Here is an 18,396-nt window from a genome sequence, read left to right on the forward strand (position 1 = left end):
GATACAGGGTGGTGGCAGCGGAAAAAGCAATCGCAGTGGCGGCACAGACCGTCAAAGATCCGGGGGCCCTGTGTGTGATCGCCACAGTAATTGACTCTGGTTCAGTATATTTTTGTATACGATGTGTGTTATCTGAACGTTGGACAGATAGTGTGGCCAATGGGTTTTTCCACTTGGCCACTTTTTTTGCTGCGGTGCCTGCAGAGTCAATGAGCTCTCCGACAGCTCAACTGAACAGCCACTAAATCAGGAAAGAAAAGCAAATTCACTTGACATGCTTGAAGGCAGCAATCGTTCTTGCAGTGTTCAGTCCAAGCCTGTGTTGGGACCCAGTCTGTTAGAAAGCTCAGTGCTTCAGAGGCTGAAAATAAGTTTGTCATTTATCACATTGGTCAAGGAGGCCTACGGACAATGATTGGCAGAATTCCAGGGGAGATGAAGGAAATGCCGGAATGAACAACAATGTAGTTTTTAAGGACAAAACAGGTTGCAGTTGTGCTAATTTTTCCAGACCAGAGTCTTTCAAAGGTTTAAAAAAGATATTCAAAATATCAGCCGAAGAGTACGCCACATTCTGATTCAAGACAGCTGTCTAAAAATAGGGACAATTCAGCCAGGTGTAGGGCCAAACTTCAAAGGGAAACCTATGTTTTCCCTTCATGATGTTAATGTTCGGGGCAGGGGGCATTGCAGCGAGAATTGGGAGGTGCCAGTAGCACAGCAGTCAGGGGGTAGATTTATTCACATGGGAAGAGAAAGATTGTCTCTTTTGGTAGATGGATCCACTACCAGATAGAAAATCGACAAACCCTCCAGGTGTCCCTATTTTCCAGGGATAGTCCTGGATTTACAAAGGCATCCTGGTTTCTATTTGATCCCGCTTTTCATTAGGACGCCTCTATTTTAATAGCAGAAATGTTGGAGGGTATGGATCTAGGACAGTCATAAAGAGGCTAAAGAGACTTTTCGCCCACATATAGAAGAGCAGATATTGTATTTTCTGATAATGGACCACAGTGTGCATTTCAGAACATTCCAAAAGCAGCGGGGATCTGATCATCAGACATCTTCACCTGCCTATTCCCAAAGTGATAGGGAAACTGAATCAGCCGTCAAAATAGCAAAGACAATTTTGACCAAAGCCAGAAAAGCAGGTACTTCTGGACTATCAGATCACACTTTCACAATGGGATGCGAGTCCAGTCCATATGTTCATGATGCTTTGGGCCAGTTGTAAAGAATATTTAACTTTCATTTATCATTGCACAATTCAGCCAGCCAATTCTGGGATTACAGAGCACATCAGGATTCTTCCGCAAAGCAACGACCGCTGTCTTTTTAGTCTTGCTTCTCCCGAGCCATACGAGAGGCGAATGTTGTGCTTTGCGGTGGAGCATGGCGATTGCGAACTCAAATGTGTCGGATGTCTTGTGATTTCTGTGCAGCACAAAGTGCTGATATTGTGAAAAAAAGTTGCAGCCCTTCTGGGGAAAAAAATATTGCGAAAGAGTTTTGTAATGGCCGGACCTGAAAATGTCACTCAAAGCCTCAATGACACACTGGGCAATAGATATAGGACATGATATAGATTCTAACCTCTGGGGAAAACTCTGGAAAAGTGACTTGAAGTTTACAGCATGTTATTATTTGAAGGAGAATTACCGGAAAATGATTCACAGGTGGTATTGAACTCTTAGTGGGCTTGTTAAGATGTGTAAGACTGAATCAGATAAGTGCTGGCGATGCAAAGAGGTGGAGGGAACGTTCTTTCATATGTGGTGGACTTGTAAAAGGGTAAGAGTATTGGGAAATGATCCATAATGAATTGGAAAAAAATGTTTAAACGTACTTTCCCCCCAAAACCAGAGTCCTTTCTATTGGGGATAATTCAGACTGAAATCCCCAGGTGTCAAAAAAAGGTTATTTATGTATGCTACAACTGCAGCCTGTGTTTTGTTAGCCCCTAAATGGAAAATGAGCGAGGTCCCAACCAAAGAAGAATGGCAACTAAAGTTGACAGAATTGATACTTTCCAAAGTTACACCGTTCAGTTGGATTTGTGGCGCTGCAGAGGGGTTGTTTTGTGCTTGTTGGTGCAGCACTTTGGCTTTTTGGATGTTGAGCGATAGGCAGTGGCGTAGCGTGGGGGGTGCCAGGGGTGCCGGCCGCACCGGGCGCAACATTTTGGGGGGCGCGTTTGGCCGGCCCCCCTCGAGGAAGCGGGAACCTCTCCAAGGCACAGCGTGCCGTCGGTAGAGGAAAAAAGCCGCGCAGCAGCAGCAGCAGCAAAGTCGGGAGGAGGAGGAGGTGGAGCGAGCCTGCTAATTCCTTGCTGGGAATTAAGCGGCTCAAGACTCTCTCCACTGGCCGCCTGGGTAGTGAGCCGAGCCGAGCAGGGAGTCTGGCGAGGGGGCGGGAAGAGACTTTCCCCCCTTTTTTCCACCTCGCCTGGTCAAAAAGGAGAGCGGAGTCTCCTCAGGGCGCCCTCAGGCAGGGCAGGGAAAGGCAAGCAGAGCGAGGAGGAGAGAGGGGGGAGGGGGGGAGCAGCCAGGAAACGCCGCGGTGTGGAGGAGGAATCAACTTAGGAGAGAAAGCGAAAAGCCTTGGAGAAAGGGGAAAAAGGAAAGAAAAGAGGCAGCTCCAGGAGAGCGCGGGGGAAAGAGAAGCCTCGCTGCTGCTGCTTGGGAGAGTAAATTACTGTACTTGCCTTGCCCCGGGTTAGGGGGCGCAAATTACTTGCCTTGCCCCGGGTTAGGGGGCGCAAATTACTTGCCTTGCCCCGGGTGCTGATAACCCACGCTACGCCGCTGGCGATAGGCCAAGCTTTTCGTAAGCTTCTGCGAAGATATTTAGGATGGTTTGGAGGTCATCCTCTGAGAGTGCACACACGACGTTGTCATCAGCCTATTGAAGCTCTATGACGGAAGTTTTGGTAACCTTACTCTTTGCTTTCAGCCTGCTCAGAATAAAGAGCTTTCCATCTGTTCGATATAGGATTTCTACTCCGGTGGGGAGTTTCAGTTCGACAAAGTGTAGGATCATGGCAATGAAAACAATGAGCAGAGTTGGGGCAATAACACAAACCTGTTTAACACCTGATCTCATTGTGAATGGCTGCGTGTCCCACCACACCCCAAGCTCTGCTCCGGAGAACCCAGATCCGGCGTTGAGCTCGCTCGCCTTTTCCCTCCTTCCCCGCTGCTCGCTTACGCGCGGCCAAGGAGAATGATGGCCCCTCGCCACCCGGGGAAGGAAACCTTCCCAGTAGGGCAGCCTCTTCTTGCGCACGTTTGCCGGGGCCGCGGGGAGGGGGATTTCCTGCCGCATTCCGCCCCCCGCCCTCTCCAGCCAGCCGGTAAACGTGCGTAACGGCGAGCGCACAGTGGCCAAGGGGAGCGCACAGGGAGCGCAGCCCCGGCGCTTCGACGGCGCGCCCGTGCCCGGGAAAGGCTCCTCCTGCCCTCGCCCTGAGCGGAGGCGACGTCCGGGCGGCGGAGAGTCCTCCCAGCTGCCGTTAGAGGAGCCAGAGCTCTTCAGCGCCTCCTTGCGAAGCGCCGGCTGCTTAAGGAGCGCCTGCGCTCCCTTTCGCCCTCTTTCCTCCTCCTCCTGGGCGGGCCTCGGATCCGCCTCCAGCCGCTGGCGGGGCCGAAAGGAACATGGTGGCCGCTTCCTCCCTCGCCAGCAACAGCGACGTTTCGGCTTGCTCGTGAGGCGGCGCCGGAGCGAGCCAGGCCGCGAGGGAGTCTCTGCGCCCGAGGCGACGACGGACGGGGAGCCCCGCGTCTGGCCAGCGCCGCCGGTGAAGCGGGGAGAGGAGAGCGCGGGGGGCCGGGTGCGGAGGGCAGGCTGACAGGCGGACGAGAGCTCGGCCGCTTCCCGGGGCGCTTCCTCGGTTAGGAGACCCCCTTAGCTCGCCCTCCAAGAGGCTCGTTTTGGAGAGGGTGGCGGGGAGAGAGAGCGCGGCGCGCAACCCGGCCAGGGCGAATGCAGAGTCGAGGACGTGGGGCTGGCTGTTTCGCCCCCCACGCACTTCCCCGGCAGCAGCAGCAGCCCTTTCCCCTCCCCATAGCATTGGGGCAAGTTGGGGGTGAGTGGGAAGGAAGGCTGGAAACGCAGAAAGGCGAAAGAGAGAGCGCGCGCGTGGGAATTGCGCCCGGGCCCGGAGGGGGTCGAGGTGGCCTCTCCAAAGCTAGGGCTGCCCTCTTTTGTATGGGGTTTGGGAAGCGGAGGGCGTCCGGCGGCAGCCCTCCTGATGTGGGGTTGGGAGGGGTGGCGGGGAAAAGAGTCTCGCGCGCTGTTCTACTCGCTCCGCGTTTCCTCCTGGGAATGGCTGTCTCCTCCTCCTCCTCCTCGCCGCGCATGTCCTCACCTGCCCAAGGTGTGCTGGGCGGCGTTCGCTTGCAGGTGGGGATGGGGAGGCAGCAGCTTGTCGCGGGGAAGAAGGCGGCCCCACAGGGCCCCATCCTTTCTTGCTGAGCATCGGGGGAGATGTGCCGCTTGTTGTCACATCTGCTGCGCATGCAGCGGAAACCGGAAGCCTACACACCTGTGCGCGCCTTGTTGTCATTTTGCTGTCTATAGGACAGCCCCTCCAAGTGCCCCTGTTTTCCAGGGACAGCCCCGGATTTACAGACGCCGTCCCAGTTTCTGGTTTCACTCCAGAATGTTTCCTTAGGGCGTCCCTATTTTCATTGGAGAAATGTTGGCGTGTCTGGGGCTATGCGACCCCGGATGCCAAGGAGATAAGTAACCATGAAAAGACATTTGAAGGCAGCCCTGTAGAAGGAGGTTTTGATTCTTAATGTCTTATTATGTTTTTATATATGTTGGGAGCCGCCCAGAGTGTCTGGAGCAAAAATAATAATAAAAATATTATTATTATTATGGAATAGTACACCCCTATTTTCATCACCAAAATGTTGGAGGGTATGCTGCGAAGAGTAGCTTGCTTGTTAGGTGGTGGTTTTTACAAGGCAATTTATTCTTGAGGAAAGTGGTAGCAAGCTGCTTTCACTGGGCATTGCCATGCTTAGCAATAATATTTCCAATGTGTTTCAGCAATAGTTTCAGTTTTTCATTATCGGTGTGAGAAAGCCATTATAAACTGAATTGCTGGTGGGGAAAATATCCTGCTTAGTATTTGCTCTGAATGTTCCCTCTCCCTATCCCCGCCCCCAAACTTTTGGCTTCCTCTGTGCCTGGCAGATGGAGGATTAGTTAGTTGAAAGGGCCCCCTTGGATGCCAGCACAAAGGAGATATATTCTGCAGGTGTTGAGGTAACTTTCTACCTTATCTACTTTTTTCCTGCCAACTCCTCTCTTGAGTTCCTGTGTGATTTGACTTAACTCTAGAAGGAAATTGTGTAAGAAATCCTAAACATTATTTCCCAGGAAAGAGTAGAAATAAGCCAGTTGCTGTGATGTGTCATGATGTCTGTTGCTATGTGAGCTGAGTTCTGTAGTGTTTTGACCAAAAAAAAAGGCAGTAATTCATGAGTAATTATTCAGGCAGTTTTCAGTTTCTGTTTACACCTGTGTTTGGGGACCTGGCTACAAGAGCTAATATTATTAAGTGGACTTACCAGTACCTTCCAGCCGTGCTGCTGGTGTTGTGCAATATTTCGGTTCACTTTTTGTGTTTGGTACATAACACTTTTGTGTATGTAATGCTGCTCAGTACAATTCTGGATGTGCTATTTTGCTGCGTTATATGTTGAAAGCAAATAAAGAAATGTGATCCCTAAAGCTTTGAACTGTAAAAACATCTAGAGTTTAGTTCCATGTTTTGGTGCAGACTCTTCTCTAATAAACCAAAAGAGATATGTCTTCGCAGCAGTATCTGCTAAAAATAACTGGGCCTTGGGTAGTACAGCATCTTGATTGTGACTAGTTTGCAAATCTAGCAAACTTGCAAACTAGTTAATAGCACTGTCTGCGTTTGTGAATAAAGAATTCTCAGTCCAAGCTGTTTGCAGTGGTACTTTACTATGCTTTAAACTAGGAATGTCCAACTGGGGGCTAAATCCTGCCCCTGGATCATCTTTATACGGTTCCTGGTGGGCCCTGTCAGATTTTATAAATGTGCCATATTCCTAGGTGGTGATGATGATTATATATTTATTAATACCTAACAGGGACTCAAGGTGGCTTACAGATAGAATAAGAACAGCTCAGAGCGTGGTGCTGATAATGCCAAGGTTGCAGGTTTGATCCTTGTAAGGGACAGATGCATTTTCCTCAGGGTCCCTTCCAACTCTACAGTTCTATGAAGAGCATAGAAAAAATAATAATTAAAAAACAAAGACACACACATACGATCTATGTATGATCTACAGGCAATCACAACAAAAACGGCACCAGGCCCCTCATTAAAAGCAGTCACTTCCCAAAAGCCTGTTCTTCACCTGTTGGCAGAAGGACAGGTAGGAGGGAGCCGGTCTAGCTTCTCTAGGGAGAGAGCTCCAAAGTCTGGGAGCAGCCACCAAGAAGGCCCCGCTCAGCATCCCGACCAAGCATGCCTGGGCGGGCAGCAGGACCGAGAGAAAGGTTTTCTCCCAAAGACTTCAAAACTCAGGCATGTTTGTATAAGGGGATACTGTTTATCAGATAGCTTGGACCTAAGCCATATAGAGCTTTATAGATCACAACCAGCACTTTGAATTGTGCCCGGAAACAGTCCAGGAGCCAGCGGAGCTGTTGTAACGAGGGAGTTGTCTGCTCATGAAAACAGTCTGGCTGCAGCTCTTTGAGCCCGTTGAAGTTTCTGAGCCCATTTGAAAGGCAGCCCATGTAGAGTGCATTGCCGTAATCTGGGCAGGATATAACCAAGGCTTCTGGCACTGGGATGCTAACTCTGTGCTCGAACCTTCACATCCATGAGTGGATTTTCCTCTCTTTATAGTGTGGCCTTCACTAGGTTTGGGACTCCAACTCTGTCAACCCCCAGGAGCCAGAGGGGCAACCATTTGGCAAAGGAAGCTCCTCTTGTGGCTTTTGTAGGCCCCTGATTTTTCTATTCCCTTTTGCATCCTTTTCGTATTAAAAATGTTTTTCTTCTTCTTCTAATGACTGTCTTTTATTTTTACCTGCTGTTGCTAAAGCAATGAATTTGGTGACCTCTCTTCTCTGGATCATCATTGTTGACCCACCAGGGGGAGGCCACGGGATGAGGTGGGTGCTGGAAATCTGCTCCATCTCCCGATGACCAGATTATGTATTACCTCCCTTCCTTCTGCACCCCCAACTCTTCCCCGCTCCCCATGCAGATTTAAAGAAGGCAGTTGAATCTTTGCAAGAAGCTTGTCTGTGTTGTGTCTCTCAGGGAGCTGGCTTGCCCCACCCTAAAGGGGAAAAGGACTCCATTAAAGAAAAAGAGGCAGGTGGTCTTTCCTCCCCATCCTTTCCTCTTTTCACATTCCTCCTAAAGAAATGTGGGGAGCAGCTCCTTTGGCCTTTTCGTCCTTCCTATAGATCTGTCATTCTTTCATTGCGATTCCTGCGTTGCATGGGGGTCCCTTTGTGGTGGTTGTTTAGTTGTGTCCGACTCTTCGTGACCCCATGGACCAGAGCACGCCAGGCACTCCTGTCTTCCACTGCCTTCCGCAGTTTGGTCAAACTCATGCTGGTAGCTTTGAGAACACTGTCCAACCATCTCATCCTCTGTTGTCCCCTTCTCCTTGTGCCCTCCATCTTTCCCAACATCAGGGTCTTTTCCAGTGAGTCTTCTCTTCTCATGAGATGGCCAAAGTATTGGAGACTCAGCTTCAGGATCTGTCCTTCCAGTGAGCACTCAGGGCTGATTTCCTTCAGAATGGATCGGTTTGATCTTCTTGCAGTCCATGGGACTCTCAAGAGTCTCCTCCAGCACCAGAATTCAAAAGCGTCCTTTACAACTCTGCAATCCTATGGCTCATCTCCTCCAGCTCTAAACATGTGTCCAAATACCAGCAACCCCTGAGATAGAAAAGTTAAGCTAGGTGTGGGAAGCTTCTTTTTAGCCTGAAGACCACATTACATCATGGGCGATCTTCAGGGGACCGTATGCCAGTGCTGGGCACGTCTGGAGTAAAAAGTGGATGGAACACTGAATTTCCTTTGTACAGTAGGCTGAGGGAGTCAGTCCCAGGGAGCACCTTTGAAATCTCTGCAGAGGAGGGAGAGATGCTCCTAAAAATGATGGTTGAGGTTTGTAGAGTGCCCTGCACTGTGCTTTGAAGCCCAGACAATCCACTGATCGTTGTGGCTTTAGAGAGGTTTACAGGTGCTGCAGATCAGTGGCACCTGAAACTCCCTTTTGGGCTGGCATCACCTTTAGCTGCCCCATACCTGCCATTCCATGTAAGGCCAGGTGAGCAAAAGGGCTTGAGCAAAAGGGATATTCCAGGCCCACAGCGTGGAAATTCTCTCGTCCCCCCTTAACCCAAAACTTTAATAAACTTTTTTAAATAAATTGGATCTTCTGAGAATGCAAATTTTCTTCAATAGGTGCATTGTGGGGTTTGTTTTTCAAATAGTTGGTGTCAGCTGCCCACTCATGAGTTGCTGTCAAAATAGGAAACCATCGTAGACACATGACAGAAAAATAAACATATGGTTTAACAATATAATCTAGCTTGGCTGTTACGAAACACTTATGTTTGAAAACATAAGTAATAAGGGCTGAACGAGATGTGATGACAGTAGGTTTGAGTGTCATGTGGCTCAGTATTAAAAAATTGTGTGTGTGTGGCATTTATAACAACAAAAGGTGCACATGAATTGGGAATGCAGAGAACTTCCTATACCTCCCCTTTCCACATGCCTTTAACTCCTTTGAAATAATTTCCAGTGTCAGAGCTAGGGAGATAAATGTCAGGCGTGTGTGTGTGTGTGTTTTAGTGCTGTTAAAATCAGACATCCCGTTCTGAGAAAACGGGGCAATTCCACGTGTAAAACATACAGAACTTCCGCTGTCAAAACCAGTTTAGTTGTAAATTCAGTCTGATAAGCATTGCGGTGAAGAACTCCTAAAAACAAAGTAAGGATCCCATATTCCTATAACTTGAATATATAGCTAATATATATGAGCCAAAACAAAAGCAAAAATCCCTAATCTGGCTGTTCATGGGTAGCTAGGCCAAGAAAACCAAACTACTGTACTTGTTGAAAAGGTAAACTCAAAACAAATATGGCTGAAATGGAATCCAAAGGAATCTTTGTAGCTTTTCCTTGTCTAATCCATTGATCAACTACTTTTCTTTCGCTTTAATGGTAGCAGTGGTATTTATTGACAAAATAACATGTCAGTTCTGTCCTGCGGAAGAAGGCAGCATTAATCTCCCCCTCCCTTTCTTATGGACAGCCTATTTGCGGCATTCATTTTTCATCTCCATGAGTGACGGGAACGTGACGTGCCACCCCGCCATTGTGCAAAAGCCTCAAGTATTTTATTTATCTCATTAAATTATTTCGACCCCAAACAATTTGGGGGGGGGAGTGCCAAAAGCAGCTTCCAAACATCTGTAGTAAAAAAACAAATAAAAAAGCTGTGTCCTAATGTTTACCGTCTAAAATACATGACAAGGAAGAAGGGATTGGGAAGGAGAAGGGAGGAAAACTAGCTCAGGCACCACAACCTAGCAATTCTAAAATACAGATACACTTTTACTCTCGCAAGATTGAACGTATTGCCCTCAGCTGTACTTGAGGGACGATTCCAACAGATTCCATACGAAAAATGCTTCTGTCCCTGTGGAGATGGCAGCACCGAATTGGTGGCGCATGCCCTTCTGGCTTGCACTCTTTATAAAGACTTGAGGAATGAGATTATCACCGCTCTTTAGTTGTCCATTCCAGGTTGCCCAGCCACTGCCACGGTGTCCTTTCTCTTGGCAGATCAAGATGAGCAGGTGACAGCAAAGTTTGCCAGGTTTTTAGCTGGGGCAATCAGAATAAGATCCACCATTTGACTACTGATTCAGAACCCTAAAATGTATTTTACATAACTGACTTTTTATTTCTATTCTTTGTATATCATATTATTGTTTCATTGCTACGGCCGATGGCTGACGCATATAAAGATTCATTCATTCAAGCTCAGGCACCTGTTCTCAAAATGATTTGCTGGGATTGAATGGTTCAGATTGCCTGATGCAATGGCTGCTGCTAGGTGACAGTTTAGGGAGAGCTAAAGAGAGCTGAAAATCAGCAGAAATTATGGGATAGCCCTGCTTCTCTTCCCCTCTGCTTCTGCCTGATGGAAGGAGCATAAGAATCAAGGTGGTAAAGTCCAGTGGTTGATCTATAATTTTCTATAGCGGGTGGTTGTGGACAAATTCCGGCTGTAAATGATTAAGCTGATAAAAATAGGAATATATCCAGCACCGTGAGATAATATTGTAAGTAATAATAAGAATAATAATAAAAAGGCTGTTGGCAAGTTAGCTTTTAAGCTGAGCAGTGAGAGTAGCTTTGGGATGTTATGTTGTTTGCCAAGTGCCTCTGTTTTGGTCTGTTTGAAGCGGATGTGGATTGTGTAACATTGATATAAGTGAGTAACTCAGTTCATAGTATCATTTTTTGGTTCCCGTGCACCAATACGATTGTCCAGAGATCTAGTTTCTTGTTACCGCATTGTGCCGTTGAGATGGTACTTGCTAACAAATACTCCTTTCAGAAAATCTGGTGGCTTGGTACGTTAGAGGTTTGGTTTTAAACATTTGTGGAACTGCTACTCGTGTGTCGTAAAGGGATCTTGAACAGTCTAGTTTAAGGCTATTGGTAACAAAGGGAGAAAAACCATTCAGGTCAGTTTTACGATACCTGTGAACATATGGCTCGGCCGAGTTTAATTCTTTGGATTGCCACATCAAGCTCATGGTCTTTCTGTTTCTGTTTTCCACCCTGAAATTAAGACCTGGCCAGTGTACAAATTAAAGCAGCAAAATCATGTGAGTGGGTGAAGAAGCCAGGCATGTCTGGATATGAAATGCTTTGGATGTTGCTGAGCCACTGTCAGTCAGTGGGAAACGCTGAGCTGGATGAACCGTTTGTTTGACTGAATTAAGACAACTTCCTACATTCATGTGGGGACGCGGGTGGCGCTGTGGGTTAAACCTCAGCGCCTAGGACTTGCCGATCGCATGGTCGGCGGTTCGAATCCCCGCGGCGGGGTGTGCTCCCGCTGCTCGGTCCCAGCGCCTGCCCACCTAGCAGTTCGAAAGCACCCCCGGGTGCAAGTAGATAAATAGGGACCGCTTACTAGCGGGAAGGTAAACGGCGTTTCCGTTTGTGCGGCTCTGGCTCGCTGGAAGTGTCTGCGGACAGCGCTGGCTCCCGGCCTATAGAGTGAGATGAGCGCACAACCCCAGAGTCTGTCAAGACTGGCCTGTACGGGCAGGGTTACCTTTACCTTTACCTTTTACCTACATTCATGTAATACAGTGGTACCTTGATTCTCAAACTTAATCCGTTCTGGAAGTCCGTTCCAAAACCAAGGCACCCTTTCCCATAGAAAGTAATGCAAACTGGCAAACTGTTCTAGACTTTTCATGACCATAGAATTGTTGGAAGGGAATACAATTGCTTCTAGCAATTTCAGATCAAGTGATTCTTTCCTCAAATGCTGTCAGAGGGCTCACTCAGAACCCTCTTGCGCTAGTGGTGGCGAGAAGAGACAAGACAAAACAGCTTGTCAAATGCCCTGGCTGAAGAGAACATCACGTCCAGAGCAGGCAAGAACATATTGTGAAACTGAAAGTTCATCCATGACCAACGTGGAAGGTGGCTGCTCAAAAGCTTTTGAACCCCAGTTGTTTTTACTGGACACCAATTTCAACTTTCCCTCCCCATGCATAGATAAATGGTGGCTCAGATCTTCACTGCAAGGAAGTCTAACCTCCCTGTTAGGAACACAGGGATAACGAAACTGACTTGAAAATGTCCTGTTGGCCATATTTTCTGGGAACCAGATTTTACTATAAGATCAGTATTGCACTGAGGGGTTTTATATGAGCTTGACCACCCCACAATAGCACTGGTTTCATTGTCCTTGCTGCTAGTGGCGTTGATAGGTTTTAATCTAATCACAGAATTGTTGACTTGGAAGGGATCCTGAGGATCTTCCAGTTCAGGGTTTCCCAAACTTGAGTCCCCAGCTGTTTTCGGACTACAGTTCCCATCATCCCTGACCGCTAGCTAGGGATGGTGGGAGTTGTAGTCCAAAAACAGCTGGAGACCCAAGTTTGAGAAATGCTGATCTATTCCAACCCACTTCAAAGCAGGAATATGCAGCTGTCCCTTACGGGGATCAAACCTGCAACCTTGGCGTTATCAGCACCACACTCTAACCAACTGAGCTATCCGGGGTCATGTTGAAGTATATATTCTTGTTTTATTTGGCCCCTGTCTGTAGGATGAGGACACGGGTGGCGCTGTGGGTTAAACCACAGAGCCTAGGACTTGCCGATCAGAAGGTTGGCGGTTCAAATCCCCGCGATGGGGTGAGCTCCTGTTGCTCGGTCCCAGTTCCTGCCAACCTAGCAGTTTGAAAGCACGTCAAAGTGCAAGTAGATAAATAGGTACCGCTCCGGTGGGAAGGTAAATGGCATTTCCGTGCCCTGCTTTGGTTCGCCAGAAGCAGCTTAGTCATACTGGCCACATGACCCGGAAGCTGTACGCCGGCTCCCTCGGCCAGTAAAGTGAGATGAGCACCGCAGCCCCAGAGTCGGTCACGACTGGACCTAATGGTCAGGGGTCCCTTTACCTTTACCTTATCTGTAGGATGGGATAGTACAGAAACTGAAATCTGCTTTCCCCCTACCCCCTACTCAGATCTGCCTTTTTGCTCCCTTTTCTTGCTCATCTCAGACCAAACTATCGGCTGCCTGGCCATTTGATCTTGCTGTTTCCTTGCCATTTGGCTCTTTCCTACAGACAGGAAACCAGGCTTTTCAGTCTTCTGGCTGGTGAACATCTTATGTAACCTGTTAAGACTATGATTTCTGCAAAATCTGTTCCTCGCATATGTACAGACACACCAGAAAAATGCTGTGAGATTTTCTTTTATGCCTCGCCCAGTAATTCCCAAACAACGTATGTACCGTGGGAAAACTGCTACTGGGCAGCAAGGAATCAATACTTTTGTGAGCCTAGAACACCTATCCACAGGAGAAGCTGAGTTCTGGGCACTGGCATGTTCCTCCTCTGCTGAGTCTGCTGCATCTTCAGAGAAGGTCACATGTTGTATCTCTGCATGAATCACTGCTCTGAGCTTCCAGTCAGGTGACATGCTGAGGACGGCAACTTACACAGAAATGCAGGGACAGGGCGCATGTGGGCGCATGTGCATGTAGTACCGTGTCTCTAATCTTCATTCAGAAAAAAACGAGACACACTTCAATAGTACAGTGGTACCTCTGGTTGCAAACGGGATCCGTTCCGGAGGCCCGTTCGCAACATGAAGAGAACGCAACCCGCAGCGGCACGTCTGTGTACACATGGGTTGCGATTCACCACTTCTGCACATGCATGTGACGTCATTTTGCATGTCTGCACATGCATGAGCGGCGGTACCCGGAAGTAACCCTTTCTGGTACTTCCGGGTCACCGCGGGACATAACCTGAAAAAACGTAACATGAAGCAAACGTAACATGAGGTATGACTGTACAGTTATCTTGATGTTGTTTGTTTTTTTCATGTGAAAAGCTTTCCATTAATAGTAGACTGTAGAAGGAAAACAGGTGACTGCATTGGAGAAACAGGTTGTTCACAGCAGAACAAATGTAACTGCTTGGTTGGAGGAAATTGTGAGCAGCTTAGAGGCAAACGAAAGACATGTCAGGTCTGGCAGGAAGTAGTGCTGGGCGATATATCACCAGCTAAACATCACGATATACTGATGTACAGTGGAACCTTGATAATTATCAAACGGCTTCGTTGATGAACAAATCGGCTCCCAAACGCCGAAAACCCGGAAGTAAGTGTTCTGGTTTTCTAACGTTTTTTGGAAGCCGAACGTCCGATGCAGCTGTCAGCTATTGTTTCCGGGGCGCCTGCACCAGTCGGAAGCTGCACCTTGGTTTTCGAACGTTTCGGGAGTCAAACGGACTTCCGGAACGGATTAAGTTCGAGAAACCAAGGTACCACTGTATACTGATATATCACAATGTCTGAAATCAGGAGGGAGCTATGTGGAGGCTGGCTTCACAATTTTCCCCACATTCTGATTTTTGCATCGGACATACACACACACACATCATGATTTGTGATGTATTATTGCCAGGTCAGAAATGATGAAGCTGATATCACAATATTCACTTGAAACCAGTTTTGGGTGATATATTGCCCAGCCCTAAAAGGTGTCAGTCTCTCTGTTCTTCTGTGTCTTGCAGTTCAGACTTTCTTAGTATTTCATAGTATCTGTAGCCCTTCAATTTTGAGATATTACTTGGACTACTCTGTAAACCAGATTTTAATATCCATGTTATAAAATGGTCCAGTTGTAATGCTAGAGTTTTCATATTGGAATATCTGGTAAATGGAATGGCTCATCAGAGATGTAATAATGCATATAAATGTCTGAGGTATACAGATACTAGTCATTTTTTCACAGCTAACAGTGAATTTAAAGTTAACTTCCCACTTTTTTCTACTTTTTGGTTATGACCTTTTTTTAAAAAGAAATGTTCAATGTTCTTTGCTATATAACTGTTACTGACTCAAAAATGACAAACGTCTCTACTGTTGAAGGCATTTTAATTATTCTCTACCTAAATACTACTCTTGAAAATAAATAAAAATATCCAAAATGGGGAGAGGGACATGTTAGTGCTGTCTCCACAGCTGCTTTTAAGACATCTGTATCTCTTAATGTAGAATGCCGTCCTTACTTCCCTTCCAATGATTCATGTTTCAGTTTTGAATTCACCGGCATATCTTCTGCATATTGAAGATATCTTTGCTGTTAAACAGAGTGTTTATCATGGAAACGGTCAAAAGCATATGATGTGAATGACTTTCCCCCCCATCTGGAGGTTGATAAGGCTCCTCTGACACACAGAAGAAAACGGTGTCAGAATGATTTGCAATTGCGTCTTGATGTTACTTCCATAAAGAAAAAAATACTGTAGCTTTTCTGCGTTCCTATGGCTTTTACATTGTAGGGTTCGGAGTTTCTTTGGTGTGTGGGTTGTTTTTGTGTGTTTGCACGTCATGTTCTAGTACTCATCTTCAGTTTTAGAAACTCTGGTATATAAGCTAGGTGCCAAGTGGCTCCTTAAACCAAGGTTAAAAGGTAAAGGGACCCCTGACCATTAGGTCCAGTCGTGGCCGACTCTGGGTTTGCGGCACTCATCTCGTTTTATTGGCAAAGGGAGCCGGCGTACAGCTTCCGGGTCATGCGGCCAGCATGACTAAGCCGCTTCTGGCGAACCAGAGCAGCGCACGGAAACGACGTTTACCTTCCCGCTGCAGTGGTACCTATTTATCTACTTGCACTGGTGGCTTTCAAACTGCTAGGTTGGCAGGAGCTGGGACAGAGCAACGGGAGCTCACCCCATTGTGGGGATTCGAACCGCCGACCTTCTGATCGGCAAGTCCTAGGCTCTGTGGTTTAACCCACAGCGCCACCCACGTCCCTTCTAACCAAGGTTACAGTCGCCAAAATGGAACGCCTAGTTGCCATTTTGGCGCAAGACTGATCCAGTGTCTTATTTTCAGTTCAGAGGACAACCTTGAGCTAGGTTAAGAGCTTTGAGAACTTGAAGAAAAGTCACTTGATTCAGGGAAAGTTCACATATATATTGGCCTAATCCAACTTCTTTTTTTGTAACGGTGACACAGACCATTTATTGCCATAATATTCTCCACAACTTTGAGCAGGGCATCAGCGTGGGGTAAGTGACGACAAGCAACAACAATTAACTACAACGTTGTTTTCAGCTCCTGCTCAGGCTGCACAGAAAAAGCCTTTTGGTTCCTGAAATTCGTTCTGATTGTGCAGATAAAATATAACAGAAATATACAGGGTGGGGTATTAAGTGTGTGGAGACGTCAGGCACCATCCTAGCATCCAGGCATCTTCTTATAGCCAGGTGCAAAATGCACCTAGCACCTGGCTAATTTCGAACACTGCTCATCTTGCTTCACAAGTATATCAAGTTTGATGACTTTAACTGGGAACAATAGTGTTTGCACACTCCTTCTCGCAAACAGCAAATGGTTTGCTCAACATAACATCGTTTTGAAACACACTAGTAATAGTGAGAGTAGGAAAGGCTTGGCATTGTAAGATTTCTTTTCCGTGGTTGTGAACAGTCCAGCAAAATGGGAAAGGTTTGCTGCAAACCTTTGATCTTTTCTGTGCAGGAGTCTAATATGCAGAAATGAGCCTGGTAACTTGTTAGTTTTCTTCCTCCTGGCTTGGTAATAGAATGTGTAATAGAAAAATAACCACCCACGTGGTTTAAATGTACTGCCAGGTTCGATGGAGTTGAAAATGCACTATTGCTAGATGGGGGGAAATGGTCCAAATAGGTTTTGACTTTGGAGATTACCTTTAGCTGACCATAGGTAAAAAGGTAAAGGTAAAGGACCCCTGGACGGTTAAGTCCAGTCAAAGGTGACTATGAGGTTGCGGCGCTCATCTTGCTTTCAGGCTGAGGGAGCCGGCGTTTGTCCACAGACAGCTTTCCGGGTCATGTGGCCAGCAGGACTAAACTGCTTCTGGCGCAATGGGATACCATGATGGAAACCAGAGCGCATGGAAATGCCGTTTACCTTCCTGCTGCAGCTGTACCTATTTATCTACTCTAGCTGGTATGCTAGGCTGGCAGAAGCAGTGGGAGCTCACCCTGTCGTGCAGATTCGAACTGCCAACCTTCCATTTGGCAAGCCCCAAAGGCTCAGTGGTTTAGACCACAGCGCCACCCATATCCCTTTTAGCTGATTATATCAGCTATTGTATACCATCTTTCGGAAAATATTTTAATTTGAAAGCTGGCTAAAATATCAAATGGAAACTGCATTTTAGGACTGCTTGGGCAATATGGGGATGTGGATTCTGAGTCCTGGAAGCTGCATACAGCTGTTGTGGCTACATATATTGTGGCATGATGGTAGAGAGATGAATGCTTGCTGGCATTTTTCTTTGCACTGATTTTTCCCCCTTTTCCTTTTTTGCTTTGCTTGAAGATTTTGATGTGATGATTCAGTGGAAACCAACCTGACTCACGTTATAAACATTTCATAAACATGAGAGTATCATCAAGTAAAAATGAAACTGGTTCCCATAACTGCCATTTGGGGATGGGGGGGGGGAGAGAGAAGTAAATTTGGGAGGTGCGGTTCAAAGAACTAAAAAAATACACATTTTTACATTTGGGAATTCTCACTATGGACACAAGCAAGTTTGATTTCCATTCTCCCATCTTGCTTTACTCCCTACGGTCTTGCACCCAAATTCCAAAGGTCTAAGTCATTTTTATTCTCCTTGATTTTATCTGTGAGATTATAAATCTATTAATAAGTGGGGGGGCGCACCCTTGATGTGCAGGTGTTTTGATGGACTTAGAAACCATTCCTTATGTCTACTCAGAGGTAAGTCCCACTGTATTAAATGGGTCTTACACCCAGGCAAGCAGCTATGGAGTTGCAACCTCAGCTTCAAAACTGTGGTGTATTGGCTTACAGAAATGTAAAGTAATGGATCGGGTGTTTTGAATTGTTGTGCTTCACTTTTGTAAACTTCCCTGAGTTGTTGCTTTTAACTGAAGAGAACTAGAGATGTATACTAAATAATAGTAAGTTCTGTAGACCTTGTTTTGAGGGGGTTTTTTCCTAGGAAAGAAAAACATTTTAGAAAGAATGTGTCACTCTGCACGTGTAGCAGTTTTTGTGGCTCTTGGCATTCCTATCCTGCTTTTTGCCTGCTATAGTTGCACAGTGACATTCCAAACTTACTTATTTGTCACCCTATGATCTTAAATAGTTAAGTGGTTTAAAACAGGCTTCCTCAACCTCGGCCCTCCAGATGTTTTTGGCCTACAACTCCCATGACCCCTAGCTAGCAGGACCAGTGGTCAGGGATGATGGGAATTGTAGTCTCGAAACATCTGGAGGGCCAAGGTTGAGGAAACTGGGTTTAAAACAATTTAAAAGCCCATATAAACCATTCGAATACAACTATGATCCAATAAAACAGACAAACTGGAATAAAGAATTTAAAGAGTAAACATAAATGCCATAATCTTCACGTAGTCTCTGTTGGACCCGTGCCAGTAGTGAAACGTACCTGGCACCTGGGGAATTTGATATAGTTGCCCCATAGCAGAAGTACTCTAGGAAGGCAGGGTAGTATAATGGTTAGAGTGTCAGGCTAGCACCTGGGAGATCAGGATTCTAATCCCCACTGTGCATAA

At 46.7% G+C, this 18,396-nt stretch overlaps 2 protein-coding genes across 2 annotated transcripts in view; both read left to right on the top strand.

Annotated features, from left to right (window-relative positions):
- ADAMTSL1 (ADAMTS like 1) overlaps positions 1 to 18,396 on the top strand; it is a 718,478-nt gene that overhangs the window by 613,094 nt on the left and 86,988 nt on the right. The gene's annotated exons all lie outside the window — the stretch shown is intronic.
- The window catches only part of DENND4C (DENN domain containing 4C), an 84,247-nt gene continuing 69,511 nt past the window's right edge, over positions 3,661 to 18,396 (top strand). The window contains exon 1 of the mRNA XM_028712948.2: positions 3,661 to 3,799. The gene's annotated coding sequence lies outside the window, so the exon portion shown is untranslated. The remainder of the gene's footprint in view (positions 3,800 to 18,396) is intronic.

The sequence above is a fragment of the Podarcis muralis genome, chromosome 17 (genome assembly GCF_964188315.1).
Source record: "Podarcis muralis chromosome 17, rPodMur119.hap1.1, whole genome shotgun sequence".
Lineage (NCBI taxonomy): Eukaryota > Metazoa > Chordata > Lepidosauria > Squamata > Lacertidae > Podarcis > Podarcis muralis.